The sequence below is a fragment of the Haemaphysalis longicornis genome, unplaced genomic scaffold, assembly GCF_048455015.1.
Source record: "Haemaphysalis longicornis isolate Haplotype H1 unplaced genomic scaffold, Haemaphysalis longicornis Haplotype H1 scaffold_9, whole genome shotgun sequence".
NCBI classification, from domain to species: Eukaryota; Metazoa; Arthropoda; class Arachnida; order Ixodida; family Ixodidae; genus Haemaphysalis; species Haemaphysalis longicornis.
Genome location: NW_027526460.1, coordinates 117,426,358 through 117,434,897, shown reverse-complemented (window position 1 = coordinate 117,434,897; position 8,540 = coordinate 117,426,358). Strand labels below are relative to the sequence as shown.

General features: G+C 49.1%; 1 long non-coding RNA gene across 1 annotated transcript; it reads left to right on the top strand.

The window, feature by feature from the left end:
• Positions 1 to 196: 196 nt before the first annotated feature.
• Positions 197 to 8,540, top strand: LOC144151695 (uncharacterized). Its single transcript, XR_013318941.1, has 3 exons — positions 197 to 309; positions 1,057 to 1,166; positions 8,472 to 8,540. It is a non-coding gene; the product is annotated as an uncharacterized LOC144151695 (long non-coding RNA).

Genomic DNA, 8,540 nt, shown 5'->3' with positions numbered 1-8,540 from the left:
AGTCTTATTACACTCATCTAATTACAATAGGGGAGTATAAGGTTGACCGTAGTGAATGTCTTTCACAGAAGCCAGTTTTTAATAAAAGTCCGTGGCACTTGCGATAACTCGAAACTGCCCAAACTCTCGATGAATACTGTTTGCTATGTGTGATTTGATGCGGGATTTAAACAACAAAACCGGCGCGTAATGCAATTGATGTAAAACTTTTCTTCTGCAGATCTTGCCTTTTTACGTAAAAAAACACCTGGTTGGGTTCCTCGGCTTCAGCGGGCTGTTCCTCGCTGCTGTCGTAAGCGCGGCTACCAGGTAAATATATTCCCTGTCGTCAAAACTGATTTACAGTTACGACCAAGCAAATCAAGCAGAAATCTGTTTTAGCCCCAAAGGCATACTGCTTTTCGAGCTGAAAAGTGTTCTTTCTGCAAATGTTCCTTTTTGCGTGTTTAACGGTCACAATTGCGGTCCTTTGTGACCATACATTGATCACGTTTTGCGTCCACAAGGAGAGCGACTGAATGGAATGCCGTTGTGTGCCGTGACACGCACGCACCTCAATTTGCACGTGACACAAACACCAGTACGGTGACTATCACTAGTTTCCTTGCGCCAGTCGTCACACGCGTCAAGACCTGAAACAAGATCCCATTAGTTGTACGGCGGAGAGCTGACGCAAATGGTGGCTCGACGGTTACGTATGTCTGCATTGAAAGACGCTATATCTTAATCACCGAAGCCCTATTTCGAACTCATAGACGACAAACATACACTGCTCGTGGGTCCAAGCATAGCTACTTTTAAGGTCCATTTCACAACACTGTTCCAATCATGAAGAAATGGCAAAGGTAGGAGGAGGCACCAACAATCTACCTATAACTACTCCGTGGCTCTTGCGGTTGCTTCACTTTCGGCGGTTTATGGAGTACATACTGTTAGAACGTTCCCCATCAGGCGTTTACTGGAGGTATCCTCAATGATTCCACGCTGTGCACCACACGATGTCGAGAGCTTTGTCCTCATCCTAGTTTTTCTTTTCTTATTGCGTCATCTTTGCAGCACAATTTCTTCAATAATCAACTCCGAAGCTGCGGCACTCTACGTTGATGTGGTAACCCAGCATTCCAAAAATCTAAGTAACCATGTGCGTTTGATAACACGCGGACTGGGTAAGTGATGGTTGACTGTTTTCATTCTCTGTACATAAATAATCGCCACTGGTGCAGTTACTGAGGTAAGGACTTCCTCACTGACAAAGCGTATTTGCGTTTCGCCCGTTTTACCCCGCGAGACCCCGACGTCCCCTTTTCCCTATTTGGTTCCCTCATTTCTCAGTCGGTTTCTTCCACGAATAAGCACCCCACTGTTTTGAAGGTTTTAGGCGCACGCAGGTGTTGCAGCTACGCACGAGCCATCGGTTCCACCCCCGGCCACCCCTCACATGTTCATCAAGTGAACCGGGCCACCACGTGCCGCGCCTGCGCAGCACGGCTCTCCAGGAACCACGCGAAACTGCTCAAACTTGGCCAGTGTAGCTCACGTTACAAAACTGCATCTCGGTCGCTGTTCCCCACTGGAGTGCTTTCGTTTCCGCACACCGAGCGAGGTAGTCAGTGGCAACTATTCTCCACTTGTTTCTGGTAGATAACGTCGAAAATGGCCCCAAAAGGTTCCCACCGACCTCGTCAAAGGGTTTTTCGGAAATCTTAACTGGCTGAAGAAGACCCGCAGGCCGGAGTGGTGGTGTTTTGCGCTGTTACAATTGAGCCTGTCGTTGGGCTTTGTTTCAATACTCCTCGGCTGGGCGGCGAAGCCTCCAGGCCCAGGCCTGCCCCAAGGACACAGAAGCCCCGCGTCCACCTGGAGAGACCTCCTCTCTCCCCTCTCGGACTCAGCGTGCGCCGCTACTACCGACTGGTCACGAACTCTGGAAAGAGAGTTGTGTGTGTCTGTGACGTTCGTGGCGTGTACACAATCTAGAGGGAACGGTGTTTTGACCGTTCACGCTTTTGGGTATAAATACGACCCCCGCAAGCGCTATACCCCATTCCTGTTTCAGCAGTGAATCATTGCTGTCACTGCTCGACTCTTGTACTCTTACCTCGCCCGTCGGGGCATTGTTCTTTGGCTTCGGCTCACCTCTCGCTATGAAGTAAACAGTTAAGTTAGCCTACGGCTTCTGGACTTCTTCACGGCTGCAACAGCGGCTGGCCGCTTGCTTCAAACCACGCTACCAAACTTATGTCGGAGGCGACGGAGCTCGGCTCGGGTCGGCCTTCCCGTACGCAACAGCGGCGTTGGCATTCATGACACGCCCGCACGTATTATCGCATGGCCGCAGAGAGTTTCGGCCAGTAGTTTCGGACTGCTGAATCCTAGCCGGAGAACGTGTGTAGACGAGGTGACCGACAATTGGCCCGTCATGACAAGCCTACAAAATTTCGTTTCGAAGTTCTGTGGGAACTACGAGCAGGTAGCTTCTGCCACAGGAGAAAAAGTTCGTTTTATAGGGGATGCCACTACGTAGGCAAAACGATAAAATTCCTTTTGGGAACAGTCTCGGCACGGCGGTAGTTTATTCTTTTAGGAAGTCAACCATTGGCCGCAGCTGCGGGTCTGCTTGCTGCCGCCCTGAAACAGACAATACGCCGAGCACGCCAAGAAATGCGTCGTCATCGTCGTAGTCATTCGCCGACTCTGGGAGTTCGGGCGCTCGTGAGAGACAGTCGGCGTCCACATGCTCTCGGCCAGACTTGTACACGACGGTGATGTCGCATTCTTCAAGCCATGGGCACCTCAAGCTAGTCGTCCAGACGAGTCCTTCAGGCTCATCAGCCACGAAAGTCAGTGATGCTCACTGGCCATTGTAAGTGAACGACCATATACATGCAGTCGAAATTTTAGTACTGCCCACATGACGGCCAGCCACTCCTTTTTGGTCACCGAGTATTTATCTTCGGAAGCTGCTAGCGTTCGGTTGGCGTAAGCTATAACCCTTTCAACACCGTGTTGCCATCGCAGGAGAAGCGCTCCGAGTTCAACGTTGCTGGTGTCGTTGTGGAGTGTGGTGGCCGCATTTTAGTCGAAGTGAGTTAGGACTAGTGGTGCTTGCAGCCGCTGCCGTGCCTGGTTGAAATCCTCCTGTTTTTTTTATTCTAGAGGAACGCATCATCATCTCGCGTAAGCCGAGTAAGATGGGCTGCTATGTTGGCGGAGTTCCCAATTAATCCCCGTTCATGGGAGCATAGCCTAAAACTCATCTGAAAGCTTTCTTGTCGAAAGGCGTGGGGAACGCGGCAACTGGTTCAGACTTGCGGGAATCCGGACGTACGCCGGCACTCCTGACCGCGTGTCCAAGGAAGAGCAGTTGCTTGTACACATCATGACACTTTTTGGGTTTCAGCGTGAGTCCGGAAGATCGTATTGCCTCCAGGACCTACGTGAGTTGTTCGACGAGTTCTTCTAACGTGGTGGAAAATACGATCACGTCGTCCAGGTAGACCAAGCAGGTTTGCTACTTTAGGCCCGAGAGCACGGTGTCTATGAGTCGTTGAAAAGTGGCTGGGGCAGAGCACGACCCGAAGGGCAAAAGCTTGAATTCATAGAGCCCATACGGTGTCACAAAAGCTGTTTCCTCGCGATTGCATTCATCGAACTCTATCTGCCAATTGCCGCTTTTGAGGTTCATAGATGAAAAGTAGCGGGCGTGTCGCCGTCTGTCCAGACAGTCGTCAACCCGAGGCAACGGGTAGACGTCCTTTTTTGTCACCTTGATTAGCTTGCAGTAATCAACAGAGAAACGTTATGTGCCGTCCTTTTTGACGAGAACGATCGTAGACACCAGGGGCTCTGGGAGGTTAAGATGACGTCGTCTTACAGTAGCTTCTGGACCTTCCGTTGTATAACATCGCGCTGCTTGGGGGGCACATGGCACGCGTTCTCATGAATGGGCCTCGTCACGTCTTCTGTAATTATCCAGTGTTTCCTAAGCGGCGTCTGGTGAACACATGTCATTTACAAAAAGCATTATTTGTAGTCTTCCAGCACGTCAAGGAGCGTTCGTGACTTTCCAGAGGACAGGCTGGGGTTGACACCTATCATGAGTTTGAAGCTTGCCGGTGTTGCAGTGCGAGTATGCAGCAGGAAACCGCTATGTGCTTCGCTGTAGCTTCAACGAAAACTACCATAGTTCCTTCAGCTATGTGGCTGCACTTATAACTGAAATTCTTTAGCAGAAGATTGCAGCGGGTGCAGGATAAGCACGCGAGGCCTCTTGTGATGGCAAAGCCATCGTGTACAAGCCGCGGAGCATGCAGCTCAGCAACACCACTGGCTGTGCAAGAGTCGTCGCATGCTATCGTGACAAACTCGAAGGACCGCGGTGGCACGCTTACGTCGTCTTCGCCGATTCTTAGAGGCACACATCACTGCTCGGCAAGCTCTTCCATAGGCATGTTAGCCGATAGGCTAACCGAACTCTCACCAATTTTTAAAACGGCCTGATATTAACACTGAAAGTCCATCCCCAAGATTATGTCTTTGCAGCACAGTGGAAGAATGACAAAAGTGCAAACAAAGTCAGAGCACCTTAACCGAATCCTGGCCGTGCACTTCCCTACCGCTGTCATGAGGTGACCTCCAGATGATCAAAATTGCGGGCTGCCCCACGATGTCTTTACTTTGGGCGTGCGGTCGGCAAATTGTTGGCTGATGAAGGAGTAATCCGCGCCGGTGTCCAGTGAACCAGTCTCGTCATGCCCGTCGATAGCTACACCAAACTCTGCACTAGCGACTTCGTCAGCTTTGAAGGTCGTCGTTGTTGCGCGTACAGACTGCGACCGTACTCTGTCGGTTCCTTATTCCCATCGGGTCCTCTTCGATACATTGTGGCCTTGTGTCGGCGGTCGTGAACGTCTTCGGGTCTTCCACTGTCAGCAACCTTGCCCCCGAGGTTGCTTTGGCTGGCGTCCCCGTAGTGGGCCGGAAAACCGGACTTCGGGCCCATATCGGTGTTCACGACGGGTCGGCGAGAAGTGCGGTAGAGGAGAAGGTGAACGCGATCGACGAATGTGCGACATCGTGTTGCGTGCGGCGAAGTAGTCGGCGATTTCAAAAGGCCGCTGGCCAAGACAGGCTGGAGGAAGGAGCAGCCTGAAGGGAATCCACGGAGCCCAATAGCGTGGTATGGGCAGCGTCTGTGAATGTGGTCAGGTTCACCGCAGTGATAGCACAGTTACCGCCGGTCAGCTGTGTGCCACACATCCGTTTTTCGAACCGGTGCAGGTGGTACTGCCGATTCTGGCATAGGACGCGGCTGCACTGGTGGGGTTGGCTGTCGAGATAAGACAGTCGGCCAACTTGCGAACTGCTCACGCAATGTTGTTGTGTAGCTTGCCGGCACCTCTTGGGCTGGCGGCTAAGGAGCAAGAGGCGAAAATTCTTGGTGCAGCACCTAACGCACAACCCTGGCCAGAGACGGCACCGGATGTGGAGTTGCAATTCCAAACTTGTATAGCTGTTCGCGCAAAACCGACTTGACCATTCTCTCAAAGTGCAGTCGTCGCTCGTCAAGCTGGCAGCGTTTCCGGTAGCATTGGTGGACATCCGACAATACTGGCGGCTTCGCTCCTGCGAGCCTCTTTGGAGTCGTGGCCTTCTGAATAAACTCTTGCACGGTGTGTGGTAGATTTCGTACAAGACCGGCAAACAGCTGCTCCTTGGCATGGTGCGTCAGGTAACAGAGTTTCTTTGCTTCAGACATGGCAGGATCAGCGCGGCAAAAAAGGCGCGCCATGTCATCGGCAAACATGTTCACATTTCGTTGGGGAGACTCTCGTAAACAGAGTCCTTGGTCACGACGATCCGTGCTGGGAAACGTTTACCGCAACTGTTGGCAAAATTCGGTCCAGGTTGTCAAAGTGCCCTCATGATTGTCGTACCAAGTAGGAGCACTGTCTTCCAACGATAAGAAAACCTTCTTCAATTTCAGCGTTTGGTCGCATTCATTAAAAGTGGCAACGCGCTCGAAGTCCGCAATCTAATGTTGAACATCCTCGAAGACATCACGATGGAATTTATTGGGTTCGCGAGGCTGGTGAATTGTCCCCTGCGCTGTAGCCATAACGGGAACTTGGGGGACCTGATGGGCTTGAAGGTTGGGAAGAAGGCTGGTAATTCAGGAGAGAGACTGAGGCCGACGCCGACTGCTCCGGTGGACCGGGGTGTCGATGGGACACGGCATTTCTGTGCTACCGCCGAACAGGGGTACACGCATCAGAAAAGCCAGGCTCTTCCATCAGTGTTACGTCCTTGTAGACGCAGATGTAGACAGCGGTGTGGCGATGCACCTATTTATTTGGCGCAGCACTTAACTAGTAAAGGCCAGGTAGCAAGGGTGTACGTATGGCGAGAAGATAAAGAATAAGATGATGATGATGTTGAATTTGATGATGATTATCATGACGCCCTAAAAGGTTTTGAGAGGTACCCACAAGGGGGATTGGCAAGGGCTAACCCACTCGTTGAAATTCGTGAGGACCCTCGAAATACTAATTTATTATCGAAAAGAACGGGGCCGCAAAATAAAATGTCGTTATGATTAAAACCCGAATGACCCATTAATTAGTACCCATAAGCAATTCAAACGACCTGATGCAAAAAGACAATATTGAATGCAATTGTGTATATATATCCCCTTTTGCATACCACAAATTTGTTGCGCCAATTATTAATATTATTGGAACCGATAAAGTCAACGCCAAACACTCAATTGGGTCCTTCGAAAGCAGTTTTCTAGCTAGCGAGAAGCGGCCACAGGCGAGAAAAAAACAAGAAAATGGCTGACTATCTCTAGCATTAGGCACGGGCGCAGGATTCTCGTAAATTCTCACGGAGGGGGATTGTCCTAGTACTTACGCCGCTACACTATAAAATTCGAAAGGGTGAAAACAAGAATCACTTCTTCTGTTCAATTTTCCGACGTACATTTCGTGACACCACGTGACACAACGTATACACGCTGCAGGGGTGGGAAATCTGCCTAAGAGTTCTCTGAAACACTTCGACAGGTATAAGTACGTCTCAAGCGATTGTATGCAAAACTTTGGCTCAGCACACGGGATATTAAGGCACGAAGTGTAACTCCAACAATACTAGCAGGTTTTTAATACAGCTGCCGGCAGTATTCGTTGCAGTTGCACATTCGGTTCAGGGGTTGTTGGTGTGAAGGTATGAGCTGTTGCCCAATTTTCTGCTTATCTTCGTTTATATTGCGTAAACTAGAGATGAAAATTTTAACAAATTGTGCAAACTAAATGACGGCACCAGCCATCAGCCATCGCCCAGGTAAATTGCATGATTTGTGTCTACTTCCTTTTCTAGGCACCTACACCTCCCTGGCTGGAAATGCCTCCAGCTGACAATGGATAGTTCTTCACACTGTGTGACGTGATGATTTGCGGCACGACAAAATGAACGAGAAACAGGACAGATTGTTGGCAACTTTCTTGCTGTTTCTGATAAATATCATAACTTGCTGAAGAACAAAATCGGGAACAACAGCTTTAAAGAAGGATACTGTTCTGTTAAGCACAAAAAAATTAAGTTTTTAGTGTCCTCGTTTTATGAACACGGCGGTACATTCACTTACGCTGAAGTGAAAAGGAATAGATAAATTGCAAATTCTCGCTATGGCCGGCGCACGAATTGGCTGACAAAGATATTTTCATTTGGATTTGAAAAGGAAATTATTAAGGTTATTTCTCTAAACGCAAACTGGCCCGTACACTTTTGCATATGCTGCTCCGGGTTGCTAGTCTGCTGAAGTGCTGCGAAAGAGCGCAAAATGAAGTCCCAAAGGCGTATCTGGCGTTTGGAGTGAAGAAGCAGCGTGCGGATTGTTACCTCATTCTAATGGTGTAATTTTTTTTGGACCTATAGCGAAACCACATACTCCAAATGAACATTTGTTGGTTGAGACGTGTTACAGTTTGTGCTATTTTTTGTTGAGGACAGATGCATAAACGTTTATGTGAACCTTGTAGCGAGGAATAAGAACTGTAGAAACGATTGCTCATTCAATTGCAAACATGGTGGTATGAAAACAATAGATACGCACCAAGGGAATTTATTGCTGTAGTCGGTGTCTTCATTCCTCAACGCAAAATCTGATCTTTTACTGTTTTGGATATAGAAGAAAAATAAATATCCCAGCGTAAAAACGTATACATGCAGCATGCTCCATTTGGCAGCAAATTAAGCAGCATGCTCAATTTAACCAAAAGTGGACCATCAGCGAATTTCTCTGTGTTTATTTATTTTGTTTCGGTTCGATCAATGATGGTTTGTTAGAATGGGTAATCTGGATTTTATTTGCAAGTGCTAGGCTACTGTGACACACTTTCGCACTGCTTACCGAGATCATTCGGAACATATTTCTGTGCGGTTTTACAAAACACGTTCTTTTGTTTTTATAGCGTTCACTCTCGGAGCCATCATGACCCTTTACAGCTGCGTATGCATCTACATGGGATCCGTGACCAGGG